At 40.7% G+C, this 12500-nt stretch overlaps 1 long non-coding RNA gene across 4 annotated transcripts in view; it reads right to left on the reverse strand.

The window, feature by feature from the left end:
• Positions 1–4569, reverse strand: part of LOC135108060 (uncharacterized) — a 122030-nt gene extending 117461 nt beyond the window's left edge. For all 4 annotated transcript variants that reach the window (XR_010272127.1, XR_010272128.1, XR_010272125.1 and 1 more), the window contains exon 1: positions 4301–4569. This is a non-coding gene — a long non-coding RNA (uncharacterized LOC135108060). The remainder of the gene's footprint in view (positions 1–4300) is intronic.
• Between the last annotated feature and the right edge of the window lie 7931 nt (positions 4570–12500).

Raw genomic sequence — 12500 nt, forward strand, 5'->3', positions numbered from 1 at the left:
GTGTGTGTGTGTGTGTGTGTGTGTGTGTGTGTAAACTATCGCTTCTCTCATCTCTTTTCCTCCTTCTTTCTTTTCTCAATCCTCTTTCTATTTACTTTTCCTCCCTCCCTCGTATTCCCCTCCGCGGTATCAACGCGTGTTTGTCTTCATTCTGTTATCACGCCTCTCACTTATTCCCTTTCGCAAATCAAGCTACCATTTAAAATTAGAACTTAGAACTTTAACCTTATTCCCTCTTATTTTATCCTCCCCCTCTCTCTCTCTCTCTCTCTCTCTCTCTCTCTCTCTCTCTCTCTCTCTCTCTCTCGACAAAAAAAGTAGTCGAAAAAAATCTCAGTTCACATGGATACAAAAAATGGGTTGAAGCGACAAAAGTTTCACGATTCCTAGCGAATTATTTCAGCCCCAAAATCGTGCATTATAAATCAGGGGGCCGAGGGCAGTGTACACACCAAACTGTGTCAAAATGGCTGGGACAATATTTTTACATTAGTGGACGATTTAGATTCCTTTCCTCGCGCTATGCAACGTTGCCGGCAGAGAGAGAGAGAGAGAGAGAGAGAGAGAGAGAGAGAGAGAGAGAGAGAGGGAGGGAGGAAGGAAGGATAATTCTACTGAACACAAAACAGATGACAGAAAGTAAACACGAAACAGAGTAGCTAAAAAGATCAAAATTTCTATGTATTTAATTATCCCAATAAAAAAAATAAAAAAAAACATTCAGTAGAGATATAACAACACACTATTCCTTACTCTATTTATAAAAAAACACAACAACACACTGACTCACTCATCAAAGCAGCATCGCTAACTATCACCTTTTCACACTCTCACCCTAGTGCCTTCTTGTCCCTCGCAGCGCCACAACACAACAGCGGCAACTCATCAACACAGTCAACACTCCTCTGAGGCGTCACCAAGGAGGCCACGATTGCTCAACACACTGAACTTGTCGGGGAATTAGATTACAGGAGGTAGGACGGAGGGCAGAGAGTGGCAGTAGTTTGGGCGGGATGGTGTGGAGTTGGACGGGTTTATTTGGGCTAGATCGGGACTGGGCTGGAAGGAAGAATGGCAGGTAGGCACCACTGTTTACTCATATAACACTTGACCGTTTTCTATGTTCCTTTTGTCATTAGTCGGATGGGAGACTTACAGGGAAATGGCATCTCACGGATATACCATCACGATCTCTCTCTCTCTCTCTCTCTCTCTCTCTCTCTCTCTCTCTCTCTCTCTCTCTCTCTCTCTCTCTCTCTCTCTCTCTCTGGCCGACCCTTTTGTTTACACTGACACCCACGCATTCGGACGCTCAATTTGGCAAGGGAATCGGCTGGTGCGTTCTCGTTTTTTGTCGCCTCCGCTCGACCGTGAGCCAGCCTCGAGGCCACTCTATAATACAAACTTGTTGATTTGCCGACTCAGAACTCTCAATGGGATACGCCGGATGATATTATCATAGGAATTTACACTTTTTATCTCTCTCTCCCTCTCTCTCTTTCCTCGTAAACGAAAAGAATATGGTTATGTTTAAGCGTATAATTGCGAAATCTGGCATCTGCTGGTTGCTAACATCACGTGCTGGGGATTAATACTCCTGTCGCTTCCTGGTAATTCTCTGAGTGTTAAATTTCCGAATCGTGGCGTATTGAGTTCTGATATTCAGCTGACGGATACTTCGCCTTCAGCTGTTCCAGGCCTCCTCGTTAAAGTGGGATGATGTATTGGCTAGCGTATTGGTTTAGAGTTGTTAGGGTATCATTAGGAGACTTATGAGAGGAATATGTATCTGTATTAAGGGCAACTCACGTGTAGATAAGAAGCGTATTAACAGTCAATGTTAATATGGAATTCAGTTAAGGTATCGCTTGGAGGTTGTTATGCAAGAAAATGTACAGGTATTTAAGATAATGTACGTGTAACTAAGAAAATTAGTGGCAATGTTAATAAATAGATAGTAGATGTTATTTAAGTCAGCTATATATGACCCGACTACCATCTGCCCTAGTACCAAGTGACTGCAGACCGCTATTCAAACATCCTTAAATTAAATACTGCGAGTGAACAGCTGTTAGCCTCACAAATCAAGTAAACAGAGCCAGATCACTATTAAACCACATGAAAACCTCGCTATATGACCTTGTAATAACGTAACAACCTCAGTCTCATATATTCCTTTCATTTAAAATCTATAGCAGTTGAAACAAAAGCAATAAAAGGAAGAAAGGAGGAAAGAACGCTAAAGAACGAAGCTAGACCTCGTATTACCCTTTCACTCAGATTTGACAAAAGTGGGAATAGAGGCAATAGCGGAAGGAAGAGTAGCAGGTCCCGCGGGCGCCATCTATCAGACGCGAAGACAAACTCAAATCGACACTGCCTGCGCTTCCTTCGGGCTCTCCGGGTCCTCGTGAATCACCCAAAGCAAAGGAAGAAAAGAGAAAGAGAGCGAGAGTGCGAGAGACTTTCCGAGGCTAACGACGCCACTCCGGCACTCGTAGGTTTTCGCTTTTGTTTTTCTTTCTTATTCTGCGACTATAGTTATGAAGCAATCGAGGCGGAGTGGTCGAGACGAGTGTTTTGCGTTGTGTTCTGTGTTTTGCTTCCGGTGTGTGTGCGCGCGTAGACTGTGGTGGTGGTGGTGGTGGTTGCGGTAGTGGTGGTATCATTCCGTGGATTTTGTTGTGGTGACGTTGGTTGTTGTGGTGGAACTTGTGGTTGTGTTGTGTGGTGGTTGCTTGTGATAAAAAAAAAGTTATGGGTACTGGTAGGGTAGTAACAGCAACAGTAGTAGTAGTAGTAGTAGTAGTAGTTACAGCAGTAGTAATAATAGTAATGGTGGTAATAGTAGTAATAATAGTGGTAACAGTAGTAGCGATAAAATCACAATCACAACCACCACCACCAGAACCATAACTCCACCAAGCCAGAATCACAACCCTCCATTACAGTAACATTCCCCACACCCTCCATCTCACAACCTGCTCCTGTAACCACAAAAATCACCAAACCTAGCGGCACAATAACACTAAACACAACAACACAAACACACTGACACATTTCTTGACATGTGGGAAATGGTCTGTGGTTTAGATGCGTTTAGTTAAAAGACCAGAATTACCCTCCCGGAGCCCGCGACGCCTCTGTGGCTGCCGGGATAAAGAGGTCATTAAGAAAGGCAATTATCATTAACTGTAATCATCTCGGTGTTTATGACTGCCATAACTTGCGAGGCATTGTCACCTGACGGATTGGGTAATTACTCTCTCTCCTAGGTGTGTGTGTGTGTGTGTGTGTGTGTGTGTGTGTGTGAAGGTGCACCCTCCCTGTCTATTTTGCCAATATGAAACATGCCAGTGTGTGTGTGTGTGTTCATTATCTCTCCGTCCATGCATCAAAAAGCATTTAACAAACTTTCTACAGCACAAAACACACTAGAGATTCAACGAAACACTACCTCAACCACTTCACCACTAGAAAAAAAAAAGAAAAAAAAAATTATATATATATATATATATATATATATATATATATATATATATATATATATATATATATATATATATATATATATATATATATATATATATATATATATATTGCAGCACCAATAAAACAGTCTACCCTCAGAGTCCCAACCACAACGCAACAGAAAACGGCATTCATGACACAGCTTAAGGACAGCAAGTTAAGTTCATTAGGGAAGCTTAGTAAAGGAAACCAGGGAAAGTACCTCAGTCTTCCTTTCTTTCTCTCTCTCACTCTCTCCTCAATACATACAAATGCGTATAATCCATTTAAGAAGACATAAGGAGAGGACTGCCGGCATAACAAATTGCAACTATAAACTTTGGATAATAGTTCTCTTCCCGCACACGAACACCATTCTCTTGTAATTAAAGAAAACGAGAGCGAGTGTCATCATAGAAACTGCAAAACGAGAGAATGGTGCCCCACTCTCTCCCTTCCTTGTCCTTCTCGTCCCTTTCCAACACTGCTTCCCCACTCTCTCTCTCTCTCTCTCTCTCTCTCTCTCTCTCTCTCTCTCTCTCTCCTTTAAACTAGATCGAAGCAATCATAAGTCTGTCGGTCTCCCTGTCGGTCGCTCTTTCTGTCCACGTCCGTTGCTGCTCGTCACATACACACACACACACACAGTTAAGTGCCTGAATGCCGGACTGTTGCCATTAACCAGAATTAGATTAAATCCTCACCAAACAGCAAGAATAACAAGCCTCCATCATCATTAATGTTTACTACTATTACTACTACTACTACTTCTAATACTAGCATTACTTACCGCGCTGAACACGTCGCCATCTGTGGTTATTTAAATATCAGCAGTTTTCAGCACAAGCTTAGCACATTCCCGGAAGCTTACAAGCTAACACATCCTAAGCACCACACACCTGTCAGCTAATTAGCCACAACTGTCTCCTACGTAATCCACATCTGTCCAGGGATACACGTGTCAGTCGTTAAGAGCACGTACCACCACACCTGTCTGATTTGTATCTGTTCGCGGCAAGTTATGTAAAAAAGGAAGCGGAGATGCGGCGTCCATGAAGAGAGATGAGGAACTGGTCTCTGTGAAGTCTGATGCGTCGTGAACCAACGAGTTCGAAGCTTCATGAGTTTGTGAGTATATGAGAGAGTCGTGGATTCAAACCTTCGTCGCCTCGTAGTCAATAGCGATAGAATTTAAGCACATACACACACACACACACACACTAGTATATCTAAGATAGCACAGACCATTACCCTGACGAATAGCCAATCGTTCTCTCACTCCCAATCAGTTCCTGCTAAGTTAGGGACATTAACTCCATGTTGGATTAGGTGATCAAAACAGTTCCCACCTGAAAGAAGGCTTCGTTTTGTCTGCTAACTCTTGTCACCTTTCGTCACCTCCTGCTTGCGTTACTCGAGTCCGGGTTATTCAAGTAAGGGATGATTTTGGAGGTAATATTAAGCTTTGCTGTGACGCATTAGGTAAACGTACGAGTAGTGAGTTATGTGATAGTAAGTTAGCGTCAAATCAATTCACTTTACCCTGGGAGAGTTAAGGGCAGTTGTGTTATATCGGAGTGAATGGAAAGTCAGGGTTTAAAGGTGTGTGTGTATGTGTGTGTGTGTGTGTGTGTGTGTGAAGTGTTATTTACGAACATAGGAACATAACACACCTTGGAATTTAAACAAGCCGACTATATTTTGTAGTTTCTTTTCGGAAGCAGCATTATGAAAGGGCATTGTGTTGTTATTATTTCATTATATACTTTTATTATTGACTTTTGTACCTTTGGCTCGACTCCGTGTAACACAGAATTAGGTAAACAAAAAAAATCAAAATAAAGCAGTCTACAGGAAGCCATCAGTCCTTCACGTGGCAGCCCTCTCATAAAACATACATATCTACACCCACCAATCATCCTATCAATAAAACGATCAAATCCACTGGTCATATCTAAGCATACATCCATAAACTGCGTAGAGTAAGCCATAGAGAGAGTAGATCCATCGATTGCCCAGCGCTTACAGAAACTAAACTGCGCAACGACCATTTTCTCCCTCTGGCCAATAGGAAAAGATCACAACTACCCCCACCCATCCCTGTCCTCCTCCTCTCTCCCTCCCCCCTTCCTCTCTCCCGAGCGCCAATCACATCAACGAGGCGGTATTTGCGATAATCTAATTGGCACAGCAGGTGAGCATACGGCAGGTACTTAATTACTGACCATTTATTGAACACAGGTGAGCTTCCCTTCGCGGATCCCATATTGTAAATTATTTCATTATATCCTTCGTAAAAAAAAAAAAAAAAAAAAAAAAAAAGAATATAGGATACCACTTTCCCGAACGGATTTAAATTCGTGGATAAATTCGAGTTAATCTGTGCCACGCATAAACCAACAGGTATTCCCGTCGTATTTGCGAGTGTCATGGAAATCCCTCCCACTTTTGTATATTTTCAAGGTGAAGCCAAATTTGTTGCACTTACGCCAATGTGTGCTTAAGTGGAATGCATCCTCACTTTTTCCCAACCAGTCAGCCACCCCGTTAGCCAGCCATACAGCCAGACAGTTAGACAGCCAGCCAGCCAGCCAGTCAGCCACCATACCGACAAACCATCTAATCAGTCAACCAGCCAGCTACCTAAGCAGCTAGCCAAAACAGCCAGGTAGTAAGCCAATCAGCCACCTAGCTAGACAGTCGTCCAGCCAGCTAGCCAGCCAGCCAACTATCCATCCACCCACCAATACAGTCAGTCAGCCAGCCAAACAGACAGCCACCCACCCACACAGCCAGTCAGCCAACCAGCCACACTTCCCACTCCACCCACTCTCTCTCCCTATTCTATTCCCTTTGCTACACTCGCATGCAACGCTTCCCCGCTACAGCCCCATTCCCTGCTCTCATCTCCTATTCCCCCTCCTGCCTCCCACGCACGCCACCTCTCACTTACTGTTCCTCCCTCTCTCATCCTACCCTTCCCTCTCTCATCCCACTCACTCCCTCCCAGCCACTGATTCCTCACCAGTGTCCTTTCATTATCAATCCTCTCCCGGCTGTCACATCCCACTCACCTCCTGTGTCTTCTGAAGCGCCTCACTTTCGCGGTAGTGGTGATGATCAGTCGTTTGAGGCCACTGAACGATGGGAAGGAGAGGGCCACAGTGAGGGCAGATCTCAGGGCGCGGTGGGGAGAGAAAGAAAAGATGCTGGTAATGGTAGTGGTGGTGGTGAAGGTGGTGGAAGTGTGTGGTGGGGTCATGTGAAGTGTATTAGAAGCAAGAACAATATTGGTGAGCTTTAAAATACATATATTCCAATTCTACTATCAATAAGTATTTACGATAGTACCCCTTCTGTATATTTGTTTGAAATAAAGCGTAACTGCCTAATTTTTCAGTGTTTCCTTTAACAGTAACTTATCTTTATCTAATTCCAATGAGAACGCGAAAGAAATTTCCCCTTTTTATAATAGCCAGTGTTTTTTAATCCTCTGCATTCTGGGAAAAGGAATCGAGTCTGAAGTTTTTTTTATCTATATTAAGTGCGTGTTTCCCTTCATCCTCCAAGAAAACAATCTAACTTATCTTTATTTGGAATGAGAAAGCAATTACTTTAATAGTCCAAGCCTTTTAATCCTCCAAGTGTTTTGAGAAAAAGCAAATGAGTCTTGGGTCTATTTTTGTATTAAGCATAACATACAATATTTGGTCAATGGTTCCATAAGAGAAAACAATCTAAGCTATCATAATTTTGAATGAGAACGTGAATTACATTTCCCTTTTTTTTTTTTTTTATAAAAGTCTGTGCTTGGGTTTGTTTATATATAAAGAAAACTCTAATTTTTTTTTCAGTGTTTTCTTTCATACTATAAAGGAAAACGACTAACTTTATAATAGTCTATGCTTTGCAATCCTCTACGTGTTCTGGAAAAACAAAATGAGTCTTGGATTTGTCAAGTGTAACATCCAATTTTTCACTTAACTTTCTAGAAATGGAAACGACGGATCACTTCTCTTTTTTATAATACGAGTAGTCCACGCTCTTTAATTCTCTACGTGTTGCGGGAAAGAAAAAAAAAACGAGTCTTGGGTGAGTCGAAGCACTTCATCTCGCGGGGCAGATGGACGAGGAAGCAGTACTCAGCTGGCTCTCGCTTCACCGCTCTATCTCTTCTTATGACTTTGTCGATATTTATTCTATTCTTCCTTTCCATCCTCCCTTTCCCCTCCGACGTCCAATATTCTATGTCTGTTTTATCGTGTTGTGTGTTTTGTTTTCTCTCCTGCTTCCTCCTCCTATTCTGTCTCTCTCTCTGTTTCTCTCTCTCTCTCTCTTTCTCTTTCTCTCCTTTAGTTGTTAGGTTCAGCTTTATTTTCTTTTCTTTTCTTTTTTTAGATGTCGGTTGGTGTTATTTCTGTTTTCATTTATACTTTTGCTTTTATGATAGGTTTGTTTTGATTCTCTCTTTTGTCTGTTATTTATCTTCTTTTCATGCTTTGTTTCTATTTGTCATTGCTTTTCTCGTGTTTTAGCTTAATTTTCTTCCTTTTTTATTCGTCTTCCTCTTCTTCCTCTTCCTGCTTCTCCTGTTGCCTGTTATTTTTTTTTCATGTTTTATTTCTGTTGCTCACTGTTTCTTTTATTATTTTAGTTGATTTTCCTTTCCTTTTCCATTTTTCTTTTCCTCCTCCTCTTACTCTTCTTCTCCCTCCTACTCCTCCTGCAGCAAGTGTTCCTATTCCCCATCCTCTCTTTATACCGCCTCTTCACTCTTTCTTATCTCTTTTCCTTAGTTTTCTTTCTTTCTTTCCTCCTACTTCTGTTTTCTCTTGTCACCACCACCACCACCACCACCACCACCGTTACCACCACCACCACCACTACTTCTCCCTCTCGTCCTCTCCTCTCTATACAGATAATCACAGCGGCCTTGAGATAAGAAGACCTTCAGTCGATGCTTTTCATTGTCAGTCGAGAGATTCCTCCTTAAAAATCTATTAAAGAATAAGGGGATGGACTTTTTTTTTTTTTTTGTCGTGTATCTGAGGTCGCTGGAGGAGACTTTGAAAGGCACTACTATTAAGGAAGAAAAAAGGGAGTCTCTCTCTCTCTCTCTCTCTCTCTCTCTCTCTCTCTCTCTCTCTCTCTCTCTCTCTCTCTCTCTCTCTCTCTCTCTCTCTATGGAGATGCCAGATGAGATATTGTCTTTTTAACTCCTTTTTTTCCTAATTTTTTTTTCTCCCTCTTTCACATTCTCATAATACGACGCATTGTATATACCTTATTTTTCCTTTCTTTCTAGACCTCCTTTCATTCGTCTTTCCCTAATCCACCTTTCTCTCCCTCCGGACTCCCTTTCTCTTCCTATCTATGCCTCTCTTCCTCTCATCTCAAAAGATTTTAAAGGACAATCATAGGAGAGGGATAAACTATTGTATTCTTATCATCATCTTCGTTTTCTATCATCGTAAAGCCTCAAGTCCCCAGCATAGGTTCAGTGTCCCGTTTTCTTTAGGGTCGTTTTTCATGGTCTCTTTTCCGGGGAGACTTCGGAGGAGTATGAGTGTTTGAGTGCTACTTTGTATCGATACTGATGAGGGAAGGAAGGAAACAAGGAAGGAAGAAAGGAAGGATGAGAGAAAGAAGAAAGGAAAAGAAGTTAAATCGATTATGTATGAAGGAAAATGTCATGGGCTAGAGTTATAAGGAAGGAAGGAATGAAGGAAAGAATGAAGGAAGGAAGAAAAAATAATATTGATTATATACGTATGAAGGAAAATATGAGGTGGTCCAGGGTTATGAGGAAGGAAGGAAGGAAGGAAGAAGAAAGGAAGGGGGAAGCAAATGAAAAAAAAAAAAATGAGATGATAATGTAATAAATAAGAAATGAGAGAGGGAAAATTAAATAAATATGGAAATTAAAGAAATCAGCCAGTTAATGCATGCAGGAAGAGATTAATTGCATGTACGTAAATATTAATGAAGAGGAAGTGATAAATATGATAATGAAAATGAATAAAAAATGAAAAGACGAGAAGAATAAATGGAAAGGAATGAAAAAAGGAGGATTATACTAATACTAATAAAAGGAAAGTTACAACATATACGTACAAATCGAAATAACTGCATTATATATATATATATATATATATATATATATATATATATATATATATATATATATATATATATATATATATATATATATATATATATATATATATATATATATATATATATATATATATATATATATATATATATATATATATATATATATATATATATATATATATATATATATATATATATATATATATATATATATATAAACACCGAAATGCAAAATTAAGGTAAATATATAGAAAAAGGAAAAAGAAAAAAACGTTTGTGTATAAGTATTAATAAAGAAAAAAGCGAAAACTATAATTAAAAGAAATTCATGAATGATGAAAAAGACGGGTAAAATAAATGGAAAGGAATAAGAAAAGGAGGATTACACACACACACACACACACAAGAAAAAAACACTATAAATATAAAAAAAAAAAAAAAAATAAAACAAACACCAAAACGAAAAAAAAAAAATAAATAAATAAGATAGATGTATAGAAAAAAATATATATAGTGGTAACTTTCCTCATAATACACACACGATACGAAGCTCGGTTCAGACGCTTCGCGGGTGATGACTGAGGCTCCGAACTTTGCTTCAACTACTAATGAAAGTCTTGCGGGAAAGTTAACACGGGAATCAATAAAAACAACAACAAAAAGAGAGAAAATCATGAGGCGGGATTAAGAGAGAGAGAGAGAGAGAGAGAGAGAGAGAGAGAGAGAGAGAGAGAGAGAGAGAGAGAGAGAGAGAGAGAGAGAGAGAGAGAGTGCTCACAAAATAAAAACGTTGATCCTGAAAAGAAGAAATTGCCCAAACAAGGAGGGGGAGGAGTAAAAGGAGGAGGAGGAGGAGGAGGAGGAGGAGGAGGAGGAAGAGGAGGAGGGGAAGACCATTGCTAGGTGTAAACTATTTAAAACTCCCTCAAGGGTCCAACTTTTGGCAGGAAGAAAGTGAAGAGGTTATTTTTCTCTATTTTTCTTTTTTTCCTTTGTCACAACTGCGGGGGAGGGAACTAAGAGAGAGAGAGAGAGGGAGAGAGAGAGAGAGAGAGAGAGAGAGGAGAGAGAGAGAGAGAGAGAGAGAGAGAGAGAGAGAGAGAGAGAGAGAGAGAGATTTGATTTGATTAATTTATTGCACAAATAGCGTCAGACACCATAAAATAGAGAAACATAAAAACAGTTGTCAGCTAAAGCAAATGGTATACAGGACGCTCACAGAGAGAGAGAGAGAGAGAGAGAGAGAGAGAGAGAGAGAGAGAGAGAGGAGAGAGAGAGAGAGAGAGATTTGATTTTCTTAAGTGTTATAATTTTTCTCCGTCAACGCCGAACTAAAATAATTAAAAATGAATAAAATGAATAAGATTGACGACAAATTTCAACACTGTGCTTTGGCTCAAGTTTCTCTTCTTTGAGCTTCAGATGCGAGTCTGTTTCTAGGAATGTTCAGGAAGAGAAAAGCTGGAGGATCTAGGAAGGAGTCAATATTCGAAATTTATACATACATACATACGAGTATATATACATCCTCACCTTTACTCACTCCTCCCCTTCCTCCTGCTTTTCTTTTCTAGTGCTCCTACTTCACTACACTTCTCATTCTAGCTCTCCTTCGGTCTCCTCTTTTCTCCCTTTCCTCTTCACCTGTCCTTACCTGTGCTCACCTTTGCTTCTCTCCCCTTCCCACTCACCTGTTTTTATCTGTACACTTTTCACAGGTATAAACGTTTCCCTTTCATCGCCAAGGTCACTCATTGCCTAAGATTCTTCCATCAAATTTACATCACGTTCTGGCCTTTGCTTTTTTTTTTTTCTTATGTTTGTGTGTGTGCGTGTGCGTGTGCTGTGTGTGTGTGTGTGTGTGTGTGTGTGTGTGTGTGTGTGTGTGTGTGTGTGTGTGTGTGTGTGTGTGTGTGTTTTATTCCTGTATACTAATTAATGTTTTGTTTTCGTCTGAGAATTGCTTCATGTAAGTTTCTTGATTTATGCATTATTCATCTCTCTCTCTCTCTCTCTCTCTCTCTCTCTCTCTCTCTCTCTCTCTCTCTCTCTCTCTCCTCTCTCTCTCTCTCTCTCTCTCTCTCTCTCTAAACCCTATTCCCACTCAAACTTCATTCACTTCTATACCTCCTCCTATATCTTCTCCTCCTACTCCTCCTCCTCCTCCCTCTTACCCCTCACACTCTCTCTACCCATCACCACCACCACCACCACCACCACCTACCCAGCTCTCCCCACCACCGCCAGGAGCCACTAGTCACTCAATAGTCCCGGTAACTCGGCAGGACCAAAGTGCAATTTTCGAAGTTGAGAATCGTCGAGTTTCTTTTCCTTTTCAAAATGGATGTTTGTGTCGGTCTGGAGGTCAATCCGTCCGGGTTTATCCCAGCAGGAGAGAGAGAGAGAGAGAGAGAGAGAGAGAGAGAGAGAGAGAGAGAGAGAGAGAGAGAGAGAGAGAGAGTAGAGAGAGTAGAGAGAGTAGAGAGTTTGTATCTAGAGTTGTGTTACTGTATTAGTGATGGTGGTTCCTCTGTGTGTGTGTGTGTGTGTGTGTGTGTGTGTGTGTGTGTGTGTGTGTGTGTGTGTGTGTGTGTGTGTGTGGTACCGATAGTTTTATAGCGTCCCATATCATCACGCCAAGTAAGCCTGAACTAGAGTCACACCAACCACTTCTGAAGATAAGAATAAAAAATAAGTCTATCTCTACGTTGCCATCGCCCTTGGGAGGTGAAATGGAGTAGTACAATAAGGAAAGCATTAAAGTATCTCGTAAAATTCAACTGCTGTAGCATTTCTTCACATTACAGCGAGAAAAAGGAAAAACAAGTGTTAAAGTTGACATTTTTCAAACCATCCTGAATTCCACTAAGTCT

This window comes from Scylla paramamosain, chromosome 16 (genome assembly GCF_035594125.1).
Source record: "Scylla paramamosain isolate STU-SP2022 chromosome 16, ASM3559412v1, whole genome shotgun sequence".
Taxonomy (NCBI): domain Eukaryota; kingdom Metazoa; phylum Arthropoda; class Malacostraca; order Decapoda; family Portunidae; genus Scylla; species Scylla paramamosain.